The sequence below is a fragment of the Carassius auratus genome, chromosome 10 (genome assembly GCF_003368295.1).
Source record: "Carassius auratus strain Wakin chromosome 10, ASM336829v1, whole genome shotgun sequence".
Classification (NCBI taxonomy): domain Eukaryota; kingdom Metazoa; phylum Chordata; class Actinopteri; order Cypriniformes; family Cyprinidae; genus Carassius; species Carassius auratus.
In genome coordinates this window covers 626116-649822 of record NC_039252.1, presented here as the reverse complement: position 1 = coordinate 649822, position 23707 = coordinate 626116, and the positions used below count along the sequence as shown (strand labels likewise).

The following is a 23707-nucleotide window of genomic DNA, read 5'->3' as shown; positions in this document are numbered from 1 at the left end:
TCTTCAAGGAAGACGCGCTTCTGCTCCTTTCATTAACAGAGACACGCAGAACATGCAGGATTCATATTTAAACAGACTGTTCCTGCTTAATATTTACAGATATTAGTCCGTATCGTGGTTTGATGTAAGCGCAATGACCTATTTTTCATTCACTCATTCAAAATTTGGCAAATTACGTGTCATTCTGCGTTAAACTGTAAATTCCGTTTTTATGACTGGATTCCGCGATTCTTGCAATCGAAACGCCACGACGTTCTCTTTATGTTTGCCTGAGCCCTCAAATCAAAACACTGCTGACTCCTTGCAGTCTGCGATTTCTGGCATGCGTTTTCCTTATCCTGTTAAAAAAAAAACATATTACAGTAACCATATTTCTTCCGTTCGAAAAAAAAAAAAAGCAAAGATCACTTGACTTGGTTGGCTAGCTGCTGTCAGCGACAACTGAGAGGGGCCCCCTTGAGGGGGATCCCGATAACAGTGTCATTACATGTTACTGCATTGATGATCAAAGGGGCGCTCACACAGTGTCGTTGCATTTTATTCTTAACCAGTCGTTGTCTTGGGGCCCCAGGTCAGCTCGGGGCCCCAAGCAATTGCTTGGTTTGCCTGCCTTGTTGCGACGGGCCTGATCACCACGCTGGATGGGTCTGAGTTAGAATATGTTGATACATATAAATATCTAGGTGTCTTGTTAGACAGTTCTCTCTCCTTCCAGCCACACATTAACAAACTAAGATCTAAAATTAAATCCAGAATTGGCTTTCTTTTCCACAACAGGGCTTCTTTTACTTATGCTGCCAAACTGGCTTTGGTGAAAACGACTATCATTCCAATGTTTGACTTTGGTGATGTTATTTATAGAACTGCCCCAAATTTTCTGCTGAAAAAAACTGGACGTGATCTATCATAGTGTCATACATTTTGTTACAAATGCTCCTTACAACACCCACCAATGCGAGCTCTATGCATTAGTTGGTTGGCCGTCATTAACTATGCGGCGTTTAACTCATTGGTACTGTGGAAGATTTTTATTAGTAAAGTTTCAATTAATCAAGTATATAATCAATGTGAATCTAGCCATTTTTGTTGCTAGTTGTTTTTCCATTACAATCCTATAGGAAATGGATAGAAATGAATATGCTTACATGCAGGAATGTGCAGGGCTAATGAATAACATATGGTTAGACATACATTAAGGACCTCCCCTCCCTAGGGACTTAGGTAAAGTGTAATCTAAAGGAAAAGTTTTACCATGTGGAACCGCCCTGTAGAGGGTATATAATGAGATGCAACCTAGCATTCGAGAGAACTTCTTGCAACAAGCTCTCGACTTTGTTTTGCTTAAAATAAAGTCTTTTCTTCTGAGAGAAAAATCCCTGACTGAGTTTGATCCTTGGGAGAACTGGCAAAATACACCACAGATTTGGCACCCCAGATGGGACTGGAAAGGAGCAGAGTGGACGACTGCTCTTGAGCTGACTGATGAGCAACACACACACAGTGGTGGCCACCATAGAATAAGGTAAGCATTTTTGCTTATATAATTAGTGTGTGTTGTTGACTGGTCAGCTCTGAGTGGTAAGGACACTTAAAATCTGCTCTTCCAAATTTAGAAAAATAATATGATATCTAAATTGAAAAAGGGGTTTTACTCCAGAAGAAATAACTGCATGCACATATTTGGGTTATTAATAGGAAGGCCTTGGAAGGCAACCTCGATTTAAGACAAATATGGTGTAGGCAGAAAGACATGGCATGCTGTGGTCTGTGTTTATTGGATAGCTGTGCCAGGTAGGACAGTGATAAACGGATAAGCAGATTAAGGAATCGCGAGGAAAAGTCCCACGGATACCGCTTTGAGAATGTATAAGTGAAATTCTCGAAGGACTGAATAGATGGGCCCTTAAGGACGCTCTAGGTAGAGCGAGCTCTAGGAAGAGCTGTGTTTTGTTGTGTGAATGTATCTGTGTCCGGACTGAATGAATGTGTGAACAAAGAAATTCCGTGTTGGGTGGGTAAAAGTTGCGCACCATTCTTGGACCGTCACTTCAGGGTGGCTGGGTGGAGTTGGACGCAACTAGTATCCACTTGAGAGGGATGAATGTATTATGAGCCTTGATAATAAAAGGACAATTAATGTGTGATTATCCCTTAGATAAAGGGAAAAAGTATGCAAGAATAAGCACTCTGGCTCAATAAAGAGTGTAGCAAGTGTGAATGGATTTAGGAAAATAGCATCAATAAAGTTTGAACCAAGATCTATAATAGATTTTTGCATTTAGGATGTCTGTGTGAAAGGGGAGAAAATTTTCTGAGCCCAGTGCAGTGGGAGTGAGAACAAAGGAGGACGTTTCCACAGTAAAGTTGTATCACATGGGTGGAGCAAGAGGTGCTCTCCCCTCCTGGACCATCACTTGGGAGTGATCAGGTTACAGAGACTGGTGTTGAGAAAGGAATGCAGGAGCCATAAAACAATAAAGTTAACTGAAGGAAGGTTGTTTTAGAGAAAAATAAATACAAATGTTCCAAGAAATGGACTAATATAGAAATGGCAGATATGGTGGAATATAGAAATAATAATAAATCAATTAAAATAAGATATGCATTTATTATTGAACAACTTTTATTAATAGATTAATTTAAAAGATGCACGTGCTTAAAACTTTTTTAGTATGTGAAGACATCTAAAATTTGTATCTTGTTATCCCTGGGACACAGTATGGAAGTTAATCCATTACAGAGTTTCAGAGATTGGGCTTGTGTAAATGTAAAAAACAAAAGAAATAACTTGTGCAATGTGGAATGAAAGCAAGATTGGGTGACCAAGTTAATAGACATTTTGATTCAAAAGCTATAGGCATTTTACAATAGTAAGGGAACTAGTTGCTTAAAGAATTAAATTTAATTATTTTATTTACAACAATAGGAATTATTTTATGTTGGTTAGGAAACATTAATTCACAAATACCAGATTATTCTGAATCATGTATGCAAATATCGAAGAAAAAATATGATTGTAGTCTTTATTTTACCATATGCATGTCATGCTGATATAAAAGGAAGGTTTATTTTATTTTATTGCAGTATATTTAGATAATAAAGGTAGCTGATTTCTGCATTTTGCAAAGAAGAAAAAATGCTTGCTATTTTCCTGCAATGAAGAACTTGCTTTACTAACAAAGAATAAGAGAACTGCTGTTTTCAACCAGATGATTTAGTTTTTATTAAGGGACCACTGAAAGAAGAGGTTGAAAAGTGAAAATTAGAAAAAGAGCTGACTGCTCAGAAACAATTTGGTCAGAAGTTACATAGGTACATTTGATTAATGCAGTCTCTGAGTGTTAAACTTTCAGATGATTTCTGGAACAGTGCCTTGACAAAGGGAAGCAATGAAATGGAGTCTGTCGAGGAATGGCAAAGCAGCGAACACAGCTGCAGAGAGAAGAAGAGGGAGGGGCTGATGGATGTTCCCCTCCCCTCCTGAAAGAGAAGAACACACTTCAACAAGGAGAAAGACTGAATTAAAGCAGGAAAAGGTGAATCTTTCACTTGAGACTTTTCCTGAGGGTGAAAAGAACATTATGAAATGCAAAACTCTGGCAGAAAGCAACCAGAAGCCAGACTGAGAAGAATCAGAGACAGTACACCACAATATCAGGTCTTTGAGTGCCATCACAGACTGATGACCCAGTACAACAGCCCAGGCTGATGATCTAACCAGAAGGACTTCCATCCCTTCAGTGCACAGGTCCTGCATATTCAATGAACACATAGAGACTGCTTCAAATTTTAATTATTTTATTTAATTATTTTATTTACTATGTTTTAATCTTGATTATTCACTGGTCTCACAGCATTTCTTTAAATTCTGTGTTTTCACTAACTCTCTCAATCTGCTTTTCAATAGGTTCCAGTCCAGCCTCATGTCTTAAAGAAAAAATAATTTTGACAGACAGAAGTGAGTACTTGACTCACCAATCAGATAAACATGGAGCTGGATTTGGCATAGTAAGACTGTTTCATTAACCAACTAGGGGAAAGTGCATAACTGAATACTTGACAACAATGCTGAGCGCTTTGGGAAAGAAGAGAATAAATAAATGAATAAAAAAGGGTATCCTGATGAACAATAGGAAAAATATATATGGTTGAAAAAATAGAAATATTGGTCACTCCATTTTGTGTAAAGGTAATTTTCTAAGGTAAAACTGAATAAAATAATAATGAATAAAAGATTATTCCAAAGATCCAAAATCATGAAATCACATATACTGTCATCACTGGGGATAACCAGATGGAAATGTTGATGGCCATGGATCCAAGATTTACAGAGATCTCCAATCCTCTTCTCAGAGCTGCTCATGAGCAATAACAAAAAAGTATTTGACTAAACTTTAAATTAGACAAACACATGACATTTGAGAAATGATAATTGGCTCTCTCAAATGCCCAATGCCTAGGCCTAATACTCTAAACAAATTAATCTAGGAGATTTTGGAAAAAGGAAGGAAAGAAAGAAAAGAAAAGTTTTTGGCAAAAAAAAAAAAAAAAAAGGGGGAGTGAAAGTGTGTGAAAAAGTATGAATGATGGTGTTGTATGGCATGAAAGAGAGTGTCTGACGAGACACTGAGGCAATTCAATCAATTTGCCCAAACAGCTGTATACAAATTTGAATGTGGGCCCACAGGGCAAATTTATGCCCAGAAAAATAATGACCATGGATGAATTTGGTTAAGTTTCCTGGTCAGTACCTAGGTCCTTGTTGTGGCAGAAAGAAAAACAGTGCCACACATGCGCAGCGTATAACATGGGAAGGCAGAGCAAAGCAAGCTTGCTCTGTCCACCCCACATTTAACATTCTTTTCAGCATATCATGATGGAGCTGATTGTGTCAAAAGGATGAAATATTATCTTTCTGACTGTTAAAATAAATGCAGTGGGTTGAGTGTTTTCCAGGTCAAAAGGCCTATGCTACTGAGCAACATAGGCCTAGATAAATTATCCAGTGATATAGTGGAACTCAGTTTACAAAATAAAAAGATAACTAAATAAGCAAATTGTTGAGAATTAAATTGAAAGGAATTAAAAAATAGTAAAGACAGCACAGGAATTGTGAAAACTCAAAAAGGGGCCAAGACAGCCCTCAACCCACATTACATTTCCACAGGTCACACCAAGAAGGACGACTAGCAAGATGAACAAATTAGCTGCTTGATAACACTAACAAAAAACTCTGAAGTTTTCCATTTACAGGTGACAGCAGTTCCAGTAAGACCAAGGAATGCTTCGCCCCATCAAAGAGAACCAGTGAGGGTGCAGAGATGATCTCAAGAGAGCCTGGCATTAATCAGAAAAACGGTTACAGAGTGACACCTGAGTTCACATCTCTAACCTTAAAATACCCCAACCAGCTTCAACAACTCCACACAGCATGAAGTGAGGGATGAAGGGCGTGCTAGTAACGACCCACCCTTGCCAACGAGGGAAAGACCATTGCAACGACTCGCAAAGAGTCTCCCTGGTGAAGATGGAATGAGAGAGTGATGGGACTGCTACTGAGATCAAAATACTTGGGTGCAGATATGAGCCAAGAAATAGAAAAGAAAAGGTGGAAAGAGAATGTCAAGTAATGGTAGATGAAGAATTTGAAGGTTATGAGAAGGGAAATATGGATGTAGGAAGATTTGAAGGGAAAATAGAGCAATTTGATGCAACAAATAGAATGAAAGGAGCAAAATAGAAAAGCTCAAGATTTGTGAGTTGAAGAAGGAAAAGTATGTGTTATGTTTGGGGAAAATGCTGTATTTATAGAAGGGAGCATTTAATGAAGAACTGATCAAATTGAAAAGGCTAAGAATGGTGATAAAGAAAATGTTGGAAAAGATAATAAAATGTAAGACTGGTTTGATTTACAGTTAGGAGCATGTGGAGCATAGTTTATAACTAAATAGGGAAAGTTTTTAGGAATGGCATTAATGACAGGAGATTTACTATTTTACTTCCTATATTGAGGTCACTAGTCAAAGCCACAGTTAAGCAAATTAAATTCAAAGATGTCAAGATAATGGGAAATTGATACATAAGGTATCTAAGCTGAAGATCAACTCTTATAATCTTGTGATATTCAATGTGTGATGGGATTTGTATTTGTATCTGTATGTAATGTTATGCCTTTTATACAAAACTGTGATAACCAGGTAAATGCTGAACCATTTGCATATTCATGCTTTTAACAATGTCTACTATTAAAGAGGGGTTAGGGAGACTGGATCTTTTACTCACTCCATGTTAAAAAAGGAGAGAGATGTTTGGTCCAGTAATCCCTCAGAGTGGAATTTCATAATCTAGTCACTGGTGATAATACAATGTGACTTATTTAGTCACTAGGTAGTGTAACTAATATGACTGGATTATGGAGTAGCACTCTGGATAAGAATAATCAAATGTGAGACTTATTAAGTCTCAAAGGGGAGAATATGTGGAAGATTTTTATTAGTAAAGTTTCAATTAATCAAGTATATAATCAATGTGAATCTAGCCATTTTTGTTGCTAGTTGTTTTTCCATTACAATCCTATAGGAAATGGATAGAAATGAATATGGTTACGTGCAGGAATGTACAGGGCTAATGAATAACATATGGTTAGACATACATTAAGGACCTCCCCTCCCTAGGGACTTAGGTAAAGTGTAATCTAAAGGAAAAGTTTTACCATGTGGAACCGCCCTGTAGAGGGTATATAATGAGATGCAACCTAGCATTCGAGAGAACTTCTTGCAACAAGCTCTCGACTTTGTTTTGCTTAAAATAAAGTCTTTTCTTCTGAGAGAAAAATCCCTGACTGAGTTTGATCCTTGGGAGAACTGGCAAAATACACCACAGTACCAACTTATTTACAAGTCTTGCTTGGTAAAGTCCCGCTGTATTTAAGTTGTCTAGTTACTATTGCTGTACCTACTCGCAGTCTACGATCTAGTAGGTATATTGCCTTAGTCACCCCGAAAGTCTGCACAACATTCGGCCGCCAATCCTTCCAGTTTGCAGCCGCCAATGACTGGAATGGATTACAAAAAACCTTAAAACTTGAAACACTCATATCACCAGTTGCTTTTAAACTACTCCTTTCTGAACATCTGGCCGATCTTTGTACTTGTTAATTGTCTTCAATTCTTCTCTCCTTTAAGCTATGTCCGCATTGCACAGTGGACTTTTTTCACATGCAATATTGTCATACCTGCTGAGTTTCTTGTATTATTATTATTGCTCAGATATATATATATATATTTTTTTTTTAAATGCTCCTTTCCATAATTGTGGTCATACAATCCATGCACTTAAATGATATATCGGTTAGATAGATTTTTAATAAGATACACCTTATATATTCAGTAAAAATATTTATTTGTTTTTTAATCTTAAAATATTTTCGCTATGTCCTAATATGTCTTAATTATGTTGCTTAACAGACTCACATATATCTTATCCTGTTTTTGATACCCGGTATTGCCTTCTTGTGTTTTACTGTAATTTTATAAATTTGCACTCCTGTGTTCTGTGTATTTATTATGTAACACTATGTTGTCTTGCACATGTTTTGCCTTATCTTGGCCAGGTCGCTGTTGTAAATGAGAATTTGTTCTCAATCAGCCTACCTGGTAAAATAAAGGTACAATATAATCAAAATATAATTTCTGGCCAAATAACACAGCCCTATACTGTACAGAAATAATTTTAAAATGAAGATATTTTAAACTTACTAAAATATATATATATATATATTTTTTTTTAACTGCATGTCGTATAACCCTTACCATTTTTTTCAACTGCTTGCACCCAAACTCTTCACTTGTCACACAGTTTCTGAAACAGCAGAAGCACACACCAAACCATACACTAATTCCTCGCCTATGAATCTGATTTCTGTTTCATAAAACACAACACACAATTCTCTATGTAACACACAAAAATTCATAAAACAGGAATTACATTTTTTTTCAACAGCTTGCACAAATAATTTAAACATTACACACAAATCCAAGAATTGCACACAAAATGCAAAATTCCTTACCTCTTGCAAAATGAAGCACTGCATTCAAAATATTACAAACACATCTCAAAAGCAAACATTTGCAAACACCTTTGCCATGATAGTAATTCCTGTTTGATTTGTGTGTTACATAGAGAATTGTGTGTAGTGTTTTGCAGAAAGTGTTTTGTGAAATTGAAAACTGTCTCAGAGTTAGAGAATAAGTGTCTTGTTTTTCAGATTTGGTGTGTGCTCTTCTGCTGTTTGAGTGACAGCTTTCAGAAACTGTGTGACAAGTGAAGATTTTGTGTGCAAGCAGTTGAAACACACTGTAAATGACTGAAATATGATAGTCAATTCAGTTTATTTGTATAGCGCTTTTCACAATGTAAATTATCAGCTTCACAGGAAATTAATCTCTCCACATTATATTTAGTAACAGCCTATAAGTGGTGACTATCTCAAGCTGATGTCCATATGGCAGAAATGTACGGTAATAATCATGTAGTTAATGAATGTCCTGTAATCAAACAGATGGTGAACACTATTAACAGCAAAGATTATGTTGCAGTCTTCAGAGATGCTTGAATAATGGTTTAATGTCAGATATGGAGATGCCAGCAGCAGCTGCAGTGAATGGTGTGTGTGTGTGTGTGTGTGTGTGTGTGTGTGTGTGTGTCTCTCAGCTGTCACCCCATGTCGGGCGAGTGTTTGTGCAGCCCGGGCTGGTCGGGCTTGTACTGTAATGAGATGTGTGCTCCTGGTTTATACGGCGAGGCATGTCAGCAGATCTGCAGCTGTCAGAACGGAGCCGACTGCCACAGCGTGAGCGGGGAGTGTGTCTGCGCGCCCGGATTCAAGGTACAGCTTCAGAAAGACACTCTGTGTGTGTGTGTGTGTGTGTGTGTGCTGGAGTCAGACACTAATGTGTGGTGTGTCTGCAGGGCTCAGACTGCTCCTCTCCCTACGGCATCAACTGCAGCTGGGTGTGCTCCTGTAAGAACACAGCTGCTTGCTCACCCATCGACGGATCCTGCTCCTGCCAAGCAGGTAACTTACCTCAGACCCCGCTCTTCTGAAGGACTCATGACATCTACTTTTATTATTTTATGTTTCTTGAGGAAAAGTGGGAAATGATTATTTTCAGGGGTGTGTCCTTTAAGACTTGTCAGTAATCAGCCGCTGTTATGATTGGCTAACATCACTGCATAGGAAACACTATCAACGCCTCATAAGTGTTCAGACAACATTATCAAAATACAATGGTTATTTGTAGGGATTCATCGATCCGATACTCGGGATCGGTATCGGCTCCGATACTGGCATTTTCTGCAGATCGGGTATCGTCAGACGAGACCAAGTCAAATCCAGTATTATGTGCGTATACTGTTCTGTGTTATTCTTGAGCCCCATCGAAAGGCACAAAAACATAAAGAACCAAAATGTTTTTGTGCACTATATTTGAAGTGTTCTGAAGCTGTTCCATAGTTCAGTGTGAGGTACAGAATAATACTGAAGTCATTAAATTCAGTTCACATAAACTCTTCTCTGTCTGTCATCCTTCGTTCATCGACCAAACTGTGTGTTGTGTTTGGTTACTACAGTTTAAAACTGTTCATAGAAAAGGCTCATTTAACTAATACACAGATTTAATACACCAAGAATCAATATCTCCTCCTTTTGTACTAGTGATGTCCGGTTCACGAACGAATCGTTTGATTTAACCGGTTCTTCTCAGTGACTCGTTTGAACTGGTTCACGTCTCCAGTAAGTATTAATCCACAAATAACTTAAGTTATTCACTGTTTTAACATGGCTGACACTCTCAGTCGAAATGAACCAGTATCCTGGAGTAATTAATTTACTCAAACAGTACACTGACTGAACTGCTGTGAAGAGAGAACTGAAGATGAACGGCTTGTGTGTTGTAACTCTTCTCTGTGACTCGGAGGACACTGTGACTCTGTGTTGTTTCAAGCTCATCATTCTGAGCACAGGACGTGTATAAGCGCTCTTGTAAGGAGGATTTAGGCCGTGTAGATTCCATAAGCGGGTCTTTATTAAATGGTCTGCTGAAAAAATCCAAATGGTAATCACAACTCGTAGTCAGGTCACAGGCTTTGGTCAAAATACAGGCAGAACAGTCCAATGGCAAACAAATCCAAAACAGTAATCCAAAAACGTGAGTCAAAAAGGCAAAAGCAATGGTCATAACAATAATCAGCAAAGGAGACATGAAAAATGCTTAGTAAGGCAGTGAACTGGCAATACTTCGCAATGTGGCATAGCAAACAGGAAATGCCAAGACAGGAACTGATGTGGCAGGAACAGGAAGTGGCAGAGTTCAGAATTCAGGTGAAGGCTCCCTCTGGTGGACGGGAGCCTGATCAAACGTTACAGATTCCCTCCCCCTAGGAACACCTCCAGGTCTTCTTTTTCTAGGACGACCCCTGGGTCTGGGTGCTGGGTGATCTGGATGTGCTTGGTGAAAGTCTCTGATAAGTGATGAATCCAAAATGTCCTTAGTTGCTACCCACGATCTCTCCTCCACGCCATAACCCTCCCAATCTACGAGGTATTCCATCTGACCCCTCCTCCTGCGAGAATCTAGGATCTCCCGAACTAGGTAGGCAGGAGCTCCCTCGATCTCGAGCGGTGGAGGAGGTTCTTCGTCAGTGGCATCGGGGCTCGATGAGCCATGGGCCGGTTTCAGGAGTGACACATGAAAGGAAGGAGAGATGCGGTAATTAGCAGGTAGCTCTAAACGGTACGTGACAGGATTAACTTGATGTATAATCTTAAAAGGGCCAACGTACCTGAGACTTAATTTTTTGCATGGTAGTTTCAGGCGTAGGTCACGGGTGGAAAGCCATACCATTTGACCTGGCTGAAACTCAGGATGAGGACGTCTACGTCGATCAGCTTGGATCTTTTGAGAACGAATAGCCCGTTGGAGGCGGACATGAGCATTGTCCCAGACCTGTTCACTTCTTCTGATCCAGTCATCCACAGCAGGCACCTCCGATGGCTCTCCAGACCAGGGGAATAGAGGAGGCTGATATCCTAGGACACACTGGAAGGGGGTAAGACCAGTTGAAGAGTGTGTGAAAGAATTTTGGGCGTACTCTGCCCATGAGAGGAATATGCTCCATTTTTCCTGTTCCTGGCTACAGTATGATCTCAAGTATCTACCAATTTCCTGATTGAGGCGCTCTACTTGTCCATTTGCTTGAGGATGATATCCAGAAGTGAGACTGACATTGATGTTTAAACTTCAGCAAAAGGCTTTCCAAACACATGATGTGAATTGCGGCCCTCGATCAGTAACAATATCATCAGGTAATCCATAAATCCTAAATACTTGATTGAACAAAACTTGTGCAGTTTCCATAGCAGTGGGTATACCTTTCAATGGAATGAGACAACAAGACTTAGAGAAATGGTCGATGGAGACCATGATGGTTGTGTACCCTTGTGAGTTAGGCAGATCAGTGACAAAGTCAATGGACAGGTGTGACCAAGGTCGCTGGGGAATTGGAAGTGGTTCTAACAATCCTCCAGGCAATTGCCGAGGTTTTCGTGACTGAGTACAGATTGGACAAGAACTTACATAGCTACTGACATCTGCAGATAATGTGTGCCACCAAAAGGTATTTCAAACTAAAGCAGTGGTGCGATTAATTCCAGGATGTCCAGAAGCAAGAGAAGTGTGAACCCATTGGATGATTCTGTTGCGAAGACTGGATGGAACAAAAATTTTCCCAACTGGACATTCTGGAGGGGATGGCTCTTCATGTTGTTCACGTTGAATTTCCTCCATAATATCCCAATGAATGGGTGCCATGATGATGGAGGGTGGTAGAATAGTTTCAGGACTCATCTGTAAATCAGCAGAATCATGGATACGTGACAATGCATCTGCCTTACTATTTTTGCTCCCTGGCCGGTATGTAACTGCAAAATTGAATCGAGTGAAGAAGAGTGCCCATCTTGCTTGGCGGGGTTTCAAACGCTTGGCATCCTTGATATACTGTGGGTTTTTGTGGTCTGTAATGACTTGAAAAGGATGAAGAGCACCTTCAAGCCAATGTCTCCATTCTTCAAGAGCAGCCTTGATGGATAGCAATTCCTTGTTACCAATGTCGTAATTGCTTTCTGCGAAAGTTAACTTTCGAGAGAAGAATGCACATGGATGTAATTTACCTGGTGTTCCATGACGCTGAGAAAGAACAGCACCAATTACACAGTCGGAGGCATCTACCTCTACGATGAAAGGAAGTGTAGGATCAGGATGCTTAAGAATTGGCGCTGTGGTGAAACTGGACTTGAGCCTGTTGAATGCTGATGTAGCTGCCTCTGTCCATACTAGCTTCTTGGGTTTTCCTTTAAGTAGTGATGTGACAGGTGCAGCTATTGTACTGAAGTCACAGATGAATCTACGGTAGAAGTTTGAAAAGCCTAGGAATCGTTGCAACTCCTTGACATTGTTGGGTTTGGGCCAGTCCAAGACATCTTTTACTTTGGTATAATCCATCTTTACTCCTGCATGGTTGATGTGACATGAAACTCACACTTTTCAGCCTTAACAAAAAGAACATTTTGGAGCAGACGTGACAAGACAGTTCTTACATGACTGATATGTTCCTCCATAGAGCATGAGTAGACCAGGATGTCGTCTATATAGACAATCACATACTGATACAAGAGATCTTTGAAGACTTCATTAACGAAGGACTGGAAAACTGAAGGTGCATTGGCCAATCCATAAGGCATAACCAAATACTCGTAGTGCCCCCTACTGGTGAGGAAAGCTGTCTTCCATTCATCCCCCTCACGGATTCTGATGAGATTATAGGCCGATCTGAGGTCCAGTTTAGTGAAATAGCGAGCTTCTCGTAATTGTTCCAGAGAAGAAGGAATAAGAGGCAAGGGATGGTGATTCTTAACTGTGATTGCATTGAGTGCTCGATAGTCAATGCAAGGCCTTAAACCGCCATCTTTCTTGTCAACAAAAAAGAAGCCAGATGCTGCAGGAGAAGTGGATGGTCTAAATCCATAAGATAAAGCTTCTTCAGTGTATTCTTCCATGGCCTTGGTTTCAGGAATGGACAGTGGGTATATACGGCTCTTAGGTGGAGAGGTGTTAGGAAGGAGGTCAATGGCACAGTCCCAGGGGCGATGAGGTGGCAATTTGGTGGCCTTGTCTTTGCTAAATACCTCAGCTAGATCAGCATACTCCTTGGGGATGTTAGTTGGTAATGAAAAGGGGTTCTTGGCTAGATGGGTAGTGCAGACTGTAAGTTTGGTGGGCAGTTCAAGACAGTGAGCAAGACAATGAGGTGACCAGCTGACTAACTCCTTTTCCTTCCATGAAAACTGTGGGTCGTGGGTAGACAACCATGGATATCCTAGAATGACTTTGTTTCGTGGTGATGAAATTACATAGAGAGTTATTTCTTCTGTGTGAAGCAGTCCAACTCTGAGTTTTATGGGAAGTGTTTGATGAGTGATAGGACCTTTACCAATGGGACCATTATCAATGGCAGTAACAGCAATAGGTGGTTCACATTTGATTGTGGGAATGTTCAACTGCTTCACTAAATCTTGATGAATCACGTTTGCAGCTGCTCCAGAATCTATTAACGCTGAGAAATGGTGGTCTTGATTTTAGCAACTGACAAAATGATGGGAAGTGATAAGCATAAACTGATCTGTAAAGTATTGAACATGTGACTCACTTGATAACTTGAAGAGGGGTTGATAGCAGGTTTAACAGGACAGTTGGAACAGCGATTACCTGATCCACCACAGTAGAAGCAGAGCTGATTGAGTAATCTCCTTCTCCGTTCATCTGCTGGTAATTGAGTTCTTCCAATTTGCATGGGTTCCATAGGGCTAGATTGACTTGGTATTTGAGCAGTAGTAGGCACATATGAAGCAATGTTAAACTTGGGATTGGGTTGTGTACATAAGAGATTATCAATCTTTATAGCAAGGGTAACAAACTGAGAGAAGTCAAGGGATTCATCTTTGCATAGTAATTCTGCTTGAAGCTTAGCAGACAGACTTGAACGAAAAAGGTGCTTCAAAGCAACATCATTAAAACCACTTTGTGCTGCAAGAGTGCGAAATTGGATAGCATAATCAGAAGCAGGTCTGTTACCTTGACGTAACTGGGTCAGTTGAGTTGCTGCATCCATGCCTCCAGCAGGATATTGAAAGACATCACGAATTAGTTGGGTGAAGTAATTGTAAGATTGCTGGACATGTGTATCATGATCCCAAACAGCTGTAGCCCACTCTAAAGCCTTCCCGGTAAGCAAAGTCATGGTAAAAACATGAGTCAAAAAGGCAAAAGCAATGGTCATAACAATAATCAGCAAAGGAGACATGAAAAACGCTTAGTAAGGCAGTGAACTGGCAATACTTCGCAATGTGGCATAGCAAACACATGGCTTAAATACAGGGTGACAGGAAATGACAAGACAGGAACTGATGTGGCAGGAACAGGAAGTGGCAGAGTTCAGAATTCAGGTGAAGGCTCCCTCTGGTGGACGGGAGCCTGATCAAACGTTACAGCTCTGGTGCCTTTGTATTCAATCAAAGATTAATAATAGTCTTTCTTGTTCTATCCTATCACATGTTTCTGCCTTAATTACTGTGCTATACATTTAAAATAAATGTCTTTTATATTTCTGTATAAATGATTTATGTACTTGTTTATATGTTATTTATATACTTGTATGTATTTTTAAAATTGCTCTTTGTATTGTTGTAAGATTTTTACAGTATAAAGAGTAATGTGTACATTTTGAAACCCAGATGAAAAATTCTGTGATCATTTTGTCAATCTCATGTCGTTCCTCGTCAGAAGACAAATAAAGGTGTTTTGTGTTTGGTGTCAGGGTGGCACGGGATGGACTGCTCCATCATCTGCCCCAGCGGCTGGTGGGGTCAGGGCTGTAACCTGACGTGTGTGTGTGGGAACGGAGGAGCCTGTAGCGCTCTGGACGGGAGCTGCTCCTGTACCCCGGGCTGGAGAGGAGACCGCTGCCATCAACACTGTCAGGTCAGCTTTCCTCCAACACCTCCAACATCTCCAACATCTCAGCCCAGAGACACCAAACCTCTCACTCAACCCAGTCACACAGTCAAAGCTAACTCTGGGACCTTTCCAGGGTCCAGGGTTCTCAGACGTGAAGAATGGTTGTGTAAACCTATACAGTCACAGTGGTGAATGGAAACTACAACAAATATGATTTTAGTTCCCATTTGCTCTAAAAAAGAAAACCGCAATGTTTCTAGAACAACAGAGAAAAAATATTGGGATGCTGAATGAGAAAGATGTCAGATTTCCCGTTTGCAATCAGCATGTTATAGCTATACATATTTTAGTAAATGAATCTGTTGTGTGTTGTGGACTGATGCAGGATGGGACGTATGGGCTGGACTGTGGTGAGCGCTGTGACGGGTGTCAGCCCTCGACCGGACACTGCCGCTGTCTGGACGGATCAGGTAAAGCAGCTGAGACTCTTCTCACAAGCTGTTCCCCACCGCAGAAGCCAGTTCTCAGATTAGTGGGCTTTAAGGTGGCTGTTCCTAAATATGTATGATGTTACAGCCTCACTGTCCATCCACCCCAATCACCCAAAACCACTGGTCCTGCTTCTAACATCTTTATTGACCATTTAGAAAAGGTTTATTTATGTACTGATTGACTCAAATATCCTGCTAAAGGTAAAGTTAAATCTTTACTCTCCCTCAAGTTGATCCAAACCTGCAGGTTTCCTACAAAAGAAGATATTTTGAAGAATGTTTGTAACCAAATGATTGCTGGTCCCCATTTGTCACGCGGTGGGTGTAAAAGTAAGTGCACGATGAAGGAGTAGGGTACATAGTAATATTTAATAATAATCCACAGGACCACATAAGCACAAATAATTGCAGACAACGGAACAGGGAAGAACATAGGACTTAAATACTAGAGAAGTATTCAGGGAGGAACTGGAACGGTAGAGTAGTTGATCAAAAGCCATGGAGAATAACCAGGAACTGAATCAGAAACAGATGGAAAACTAAAGCTACACAGAACATAACCGTGACACCATTGACTTCCATAGTATTTTTTTTCCATAGGCTACTTTGAAAGTCAATGCGGAAAAGCAATAGTTTGGGTACCAGCATTCTTACGGTTGGGAGCAAATGTTTATTTTGTGATGAAGTATCCCTAAGTGTGTGAGCAGCAGGTCATGTGAGCGTTCGTGTGGATGTGTCATTATGTTTGTATGTGGTGTGGTGTTCTCTCCCACATACTGATGCCCTCGGCGGCACTAGAATGATCTCCAGCTCCCAGCAACACACACTCACTCTCTGAAGAGCTTTTGTCTGAGTTCTGGCAGCACTGAGCCACTTCAGCGCTCGGCCTGAGCTCCAGACTCACGTGTAATCATCTGTCCTGACGGTCACTGGGTTAGGACCAGTTCACTCCATCACGCAGTATGGTTCTGCTCATTATCAGCATGCTCTGTGCTTACGTCTTCTGCCACTTCCAGTGATCAAGCTCTTGACAGCAGCATGGACTTTTGACTGACTGTTGTTCATTCTGTGAGTGTGTGTGTGTGTGTGTGTGCATGCAGTGGGAGATGAAGAAGGGATATGAAATGAAGTTCAAAACATAAGTTCTGGAGAAGCATAATTATTTAGTAATGTCAGTAGAACATCAGCATCAACTGAAACTTCAAATTTAATGGTATTTAATTTAATTATTTACAGATTACATGTAATAGATGACACTTTCTTGAAAATTGGTAATTAGTTTGTAATCTGTGTCATTATACATCTTTAAAAAAAAAAGGTTTGGCTGTTAAAACTACAAAGAAACATTTTCTTGGATTAACATTACAGCAGCCAGTGGCTAAATTAGGCGCGGTCACTTTAAGAGACCATGAACACATCCAATAATATACACATCCCATTTTTCCTCAACTGTTTACTTTCACTTAAGAAATAACTGACAGTTTTTTTTTTTCGAGCATAATTTCCAAGGTGGATATTTTTACATATTTTGTATGTATTTGTCGGCACAAGAGCAAGAATAAGCAAATTCGATGTTCAAGTGTTTTGAGACGCCTTTCTCTGCGTGAGCCCTGAACACCAGAACACCATATATATATATATATATATATATATATATATATATATATATATATATATATATATATATATATATATATATATATTAGTTTTTATTATCATTATTATTATTATTTATGTTGAAAAGAGCTGAGAATATTAATACTGTTATTATTTACATTTGTATGGTATAGTGTATATTGTTATTAAAACTTCATGTTTCACTTGATTATACATTTAGTCAGGAATTATAATTTGGAAAAAGTCTAACTAGTAAAACTAATACAAGTATGTACATTAAAAAGACTAACTTATGTTTATGATCTCTTCCGAATAAAGCACTTCATTCTTTTTTTCTGAGGAAATCTCAAATCCTGAGGTCAAGTCAAGTCACCTTTATTTATATAGTGCTTTAAACAAAATACATTGTGTCAAAGCAACTGAACAACATTCATTAGGAAAACAGTCAATAATGCAGAATGACAGTTAAAGGCAGTTCATCATTGAATTCAGTGATGTCATCTCTGTTCAGTTTAAATAGTGTCAAGAGTTCTTACTAGAACCAGGAAGTATGACCATATTAGCCCGGTCCTGTCCACACTGCACTGGCTCCCTATCAAACATCGTATAGATTTTAAAATATTGCTTATTACTTATAAAGCCCTGAATGGTTTAGCACCTCAGTATTTGAATGAGCTCCTTTTACATTATACTCCTCTACGTCCGCTACGTTCTCAAAACTCAGGCAATTTGATAATACCTAGAATATCAAAATCAACTGCGGGCGGCAGATCCTTTTCCTATTTGGCGCCTAAACTCTGGAATAACCTACCTAACATTGTTCGGGAGGCAGACACACTCTTTCAGTTTAAATCTAGATTAAAGACCCATCTCTTTAACCTGGCATACACATAACATACTAATATGCTTTTAATATCCAAATCCGTTAAAGGATTTTTAGGCTGCATTAATTAGGTAAACCGGAACCGGAGAAGACTCTGTCCCTTTCAGTGATGACCTCCTTGTGGAGGGTGTTGATGATTGTCTTCTGGACAACTGTCATGTCAGTAGTCTTTCCCATCATTTTGCTTACATGTTATAAACTAACCCAAGAGGGACTAAATATTTATACTCAAAATGAATCAAACTAATCAAGCTCAAATGGAATATTCACATTTTTTGAGATACTGATTTTTTTCATTTTCCTAAGCTACTTTAGTTCTGGCCTGTTCAGTTATAACTGTGGTTGTAGTAATTCATGAAATCATAATTGCCTTAAAGTGTGCATTACAAGGCAGAAATAATGCATAATATATAGAGGCTTTATGTAAAGTGTTACTGATAGTTTTGTGAAGCATCAATTGAGAGATGTTTTTTTTTTTCTGTGACTCTAAATTGATGTTGTGTGTGTGTGTGTGTGTGTTTCTGACAGGCCTTCACTGTGACAGCGTGTGTGCGGAAGGTGGCCCCTGTCACCATGAGACTGTCTGCCCGGGTTCAGAGGGGCGCTCTGCAACGAAGGCAAGAAACAGAGGCACTCACTCACTCCTGCTGTCCAGCTGTCAGATAGTCTGAATCATGCGGGGAGAGTGTCTTCTCTTTCTGTAGTGTTTTCCATTTCCACGCTCCAGAGTTTGTGCTGTGGTTGTGTCAGCAGACGCTGGTGTTGATGTCTGTCTCTGTCTGCAGTGTGTCCCAGTGGCAGGTTCGGTAAGAACTGTGCGTGGAGCTGCACCTGCACTAATAACGGCAGGTGTGACCCCATCGACGGCTCGTGTCAGTGTTCCCCGGCTGGATCGGCAGTGACCGCTCACAGTGTCAGTATTCTGTGCAATCACACTAAAACACTAAAGCTCTTCCTCCGTCAGATTCTGCCTTACACACCGATTCATCTCAGGCTCTTTCTAAAACACAGAATCACTCCTTTATACTGGTTTGCAGTGTTTTGGGTGAATCTCGTAAAAAAACATCATAAAAGAGCTTCTTCAGGCTTTAGAACAGAGATTAGTTAATTCTCCGTCCCCCCGTCCCCCCGTCAGAACAGTGATGTGTTTTAGTGCTCGGCTGTTTGACTGACTTCAGCTCAGCTCATCGGATGACAAAACCAGTTTCTGATCATCAGATGACTTAAGCTAATGAAACATGGGGCAACTTTTTGAGTAATGTTGCTGTCAACAGGCAACCAGGTGAGACACAGAGCCCTTGACCGATCTAAATTATGCAAATGTATTTCCCATTTTCAACGGGAAAGTGCCCAAGCAACAGTGCTCATACATTTGCCCCATGTATTCTCAGCCTTAATGTTGGCCATTCTCTGTGTCTGAAGAGATTGTGGCTGTCTGCACACTTCCTCTCAGGCAGGTTCAGTGTGATCCTACGATACGATCTAAATCCTTACTGGAAATCCTCTCAATCTGTAATTGATAGCAGATGTTGAGCATTGTATAATGTGATGTGATATGATTTTGTCCATTACAGATGTTTACTGATGTGTCTAATGTTATCCTCCTGAATAATATATAGCATGTTACATCTGGGTTGTTGTAACTGATAGAAAATATTTGCACATCTGGACAAACGATCCCATGCAGTTCCTTGAATTTCAATTCAATTCAATTCAAGTTTATTTGTATAGCGCTTTTTACAAAATAAATCGTTACAAAGCAACTTTACAGAAAATTATGTTTCTACAATATTTAGTAGTAGCTAGTAGTTTGTGCACATTTGACAGGATTTTAGAAAAAATAATAATAATAATACAAGACGTAGTCAGCTAGACGGTGAACTATCAATATTATTAAGTTATTATATGATTCAGTCACACATTTAGCAATAATTGTTAGTTCTGTTTGTTGATTCAAGGTTAGCATCATCTGGGGTCCTCTGAGGGTCAGCATCATCTCTTCTCAGGTGTTCTGGATCCAGACTGGAGCTTGTGTAAATCCTAGTTACCACGGGATGTAAATCCCGTGGCGAAACATAGAAACAAAATACAGACATCATTAGCATAGCTGCTGATCCAACAAAGTAAAATTAGTTTAACCCAAGCTAATGAATAAAAATGCAACTTTGAACAGATGCAACTACACTCACAATTTAAGAGATACATTATTCGTATGCTTGGCGAAAGAGATGTGTTTTTAATCTAGATTTAAACAGAGAGAGTGTGTCTGAACCCCGAACATTATCAGGAAGGCTATTCCAGAGTTTGGGAGCCAAATGTGAGAAAGCTCTACCTCCTTTAGTGGACTTTGCTATCCTAGGAACGACCAAAAGTCCAGCGTTTTGTGACCTTAGGGTGCGTGATGGGTTGTAGCGTGGTAGAAGGCTAGTTAGGTACGCTGGAGCTAAACCATTTAGGGCCTTATAGGTAAGTAATGATAATTTGTAACTGATACGGAACTTAATAGGTAGCCAGTGCAGAGACTGTAAAATTGGGGTAATATGATCATATTTTCTTGACCTCGTAAGGACTCTAGCTGCTGCATTTTGGACGACCTGTAGCTTGTTTATTGAAGAAGCAGGACAACCACCTAGAAGTGCATTACAATAGTCCAGTCTAGAGGTCATGAATGCATGAACTAGCTTTTCTGCATCAGAAACAGATAACATGTTTCGTAGCTTGGCAATGTTTCTAAGATGGAAGAATGCAGTTTTTGTAACATTGGAAATATGATTTTCAAAAGACAAATTGCTGTCTAATATAACACCCAGATTTCTGACTGTAGAGGAAGTAACAGTACATCCGTCTAGTTGCAGATTGTAATCTACAAGATTCTGTGTAGTGTTTTTTGGTCCAATAATTAGTATCTCTGTCTTATCCGAATTTAATTGGAGAAAATTGTGTGTCATCCAATCTTTTACATTTTTAACACACTCTGTTAGCTTAGATAATTGGGAAGTTTCATCTGGTCTCGTTGAGATATATAGCTGAGTATCATCAGCATAACAGTGGAAGCTAATTCCGTATTTTCTAATAATATTACCAAGGGGCAACATATATATTGAAAATAGAAGGGGACCTAGGACGGATCCTTGTGGCACTCCATATTTTACTGATGATAAATGAGATGACTCCCCATTTAAGTAAACAAAATGGTAGCGATCGGACAGGTAGGATCTAAACCATCTTAGAGCCTGCCCTTGAATACCTGTATAGTTTTGTAATCGATCTATGAGTATGTCATGATCTATGGTGTCGAACGCAGCACTAAGATCAAGTAAGACTAGAAATGAGATGCAGCCTTGGTCTGACGCAAGGAGCAGGTCATTTGTAATTTTAACAAGTGCAGTTTCTGTGCTATGGTGGGGCCTAAAACCTGACTGAAATTCTTCATACATATCATTTTTATGCAGGAAGGTGCTCAATTGAGCAGACACAACTTTCTCTAAAATTTTAGACATAAATGGAAGATTTGAAATAGGCCTATAATTTGCCAGTACACTAGGATCTAGTTTTGGTTTCTTAATAAGAGGCTTGATAACCGCCAGCTTGAATGGTTTTGGGACGTGTCCTAAAGTTAACGACGAGTTTATGATATTGAGAAGTGTTTCTTCTGCTACAGGTAACAGCTCTTTCAGTAATTTTGAGGGTACAGGATCTAATAAACATGTTGTTGGTTTAGATACAGTGATAAGTTTATTTAGCTCTTCCTGTCCTATGGTTGTAAAGCGCTGCAGTTTATCTTTGGGTGCGATGGATGAAACTGAAGTGTTAGACGCTGTAGAATCTACATTCGCTATTGTATTTCTAATGTTATCTATTTTATCAGTGAAGAAATTCATAAAGTCATTACTATTTAACGTTGGTGGAATATTTGAATCAGGTGGCATCTGGTAATTTGTTAACTTAGCCACTGTGCTAAATAAAAACCTAGGATTGTTTTGGTTATTTTCAATGAGTTTGTGTATATGCTCTGCCCTAGCAGTTTTTAGAGCCTGTCTATAGCTGGACATACTGTTTTTCCATGCAATTCTAAAAACTTCCAAGTTAGTTTTTCTCCATTTGCGTTCAAGACTACGAGTTAATTTCTTGAGAGAGTGAGTATTACTGTTATACCATGGTACAGTACGTATTTCTCTAACTTTTTTCAATTTGATTGGGGCAACAGCTTCTAATGTATTAGAGAAAATAGTGCCCATGTTGTCAGTAATTTCGTCTAATTTGTGTGTATTTTTGGGTACAATTAGCAGTTGAGATAGATCAGGCAGGTTATTTGCGAATCTTTCTTTGGTGGCTGGAACAATAGTTCTGCCCAGACGGTATCGCTGCGACACATAGTTAATATCAGTTATACGCAGCATGCACGATACGAGGAAATGGTCTGTAATATCATCACTTTGAGGTACAATATCTATAGCAGTAAGATCGATTCCATGCGATATAATTAAATCTAGTGTATGATTAAAACGATGAGTGGGCCCGGTGACATTTTGCTTGACTCCAAAGGAGTTTATTAGGTCAGTAAACGCAAGTCCTAATGTATCATTTGCATTATCAACGTGAATATTAAAATCTCCCATGATTAGCGCCTTATCAACTGTAACTAGAAGGTCTGAGAGGAAATCTGCAAATTCTTTCAGGAATTCTGTATACGGCCCTGGTGGTCTATACACAGTAGCCAGAGCAAGAGATACATTAGATTTCTTTTGCATGTCTGACAGAGTAACATTGGCTGAGCTGACGTAGCTCTTCTCCTGTAAGTGGATGGTTTACATGAAGACAATGCTCAGTGAAAGTTTATCACTCAGGAGAATTAGGAACCGAGTTTGTTTTTACCCATGACTTTGGTTTAATAAAGCTCTCTTTGTGCTCCGACCTCATTGAGTGTCTGTGGTCTCTATCGCCACCTGCTGATCATAAAGAGAAGCAATGAAACACATGATCTGTTTTTATTCATTTAACCTGCCAAACATTTGCAACAACTTATTTTTTTTGTTTTTGAAAAGTTACTTCTGATCACCAAGGCTGCATTTTATTAATCATTGAACAGAAAGTTCAATGAACACCATAAATTTGGAAATATTTAGTTATAAATGTCTTTTTTGTAACTTTTGATCAATTATGTCAGTATTTTTATTAAAGTATTTTATCCCACCGATCACAATAGTGATGGTAAAGAAGGTTTTCATTTATAAAGCTCTAAAAATATTACTGACTGTGTAGTTTTAGTGCATTTTCTGCAAATATGGAAAAATTAAAGGGTCTTAAATAAATAGTTATAATGTATTGTAAGTCTCATATCTTGCCATTTTTCTGATGTTACTTTACTTAAAGCGGTCAAAGACCACTTATAAGTAGTAATAATAATAATGATAAAAATGACACACTTGCTTTTAACTATTTTTATTGTAATATCAGTTTGATGGTAGCTGTTGATAAGTAACTCTGTAACTACATATCAACTAGCGGTCATTAGTGTATTAGTATGTCTGCTACTGTAAATATATGCTAACACTTTATTTTGATGGTCAACCAACAGATAAACTGACTATAATTTTCTTTTCAAGTACCTTATCTTATTCTACCAAACTAGATCCTACCATTAT

General features: G+C 39.2%; 1 long non-coding RNA gene across 1 annotated transcript; it reads left to right on the top strand.

Annotated features, from left to right (window-relative positions):
- The first annotated feature begins 8717 nt into the window (after nt 1-8717).
- On the top strand, nt 8718-15542 carry LOC113109504 (uncharacterized). Its single transcript, XR_003292988.1, has 3 exons — nt 8718-9076; nt 14932-15095; nt 15457-15542. It is a non-coding gene; the product is annotated as an uncharacterized LOC113109504 (long non-coding RNA).
- Nucleotides 15543-23707: the final 8165 nt, after the last annotated feature.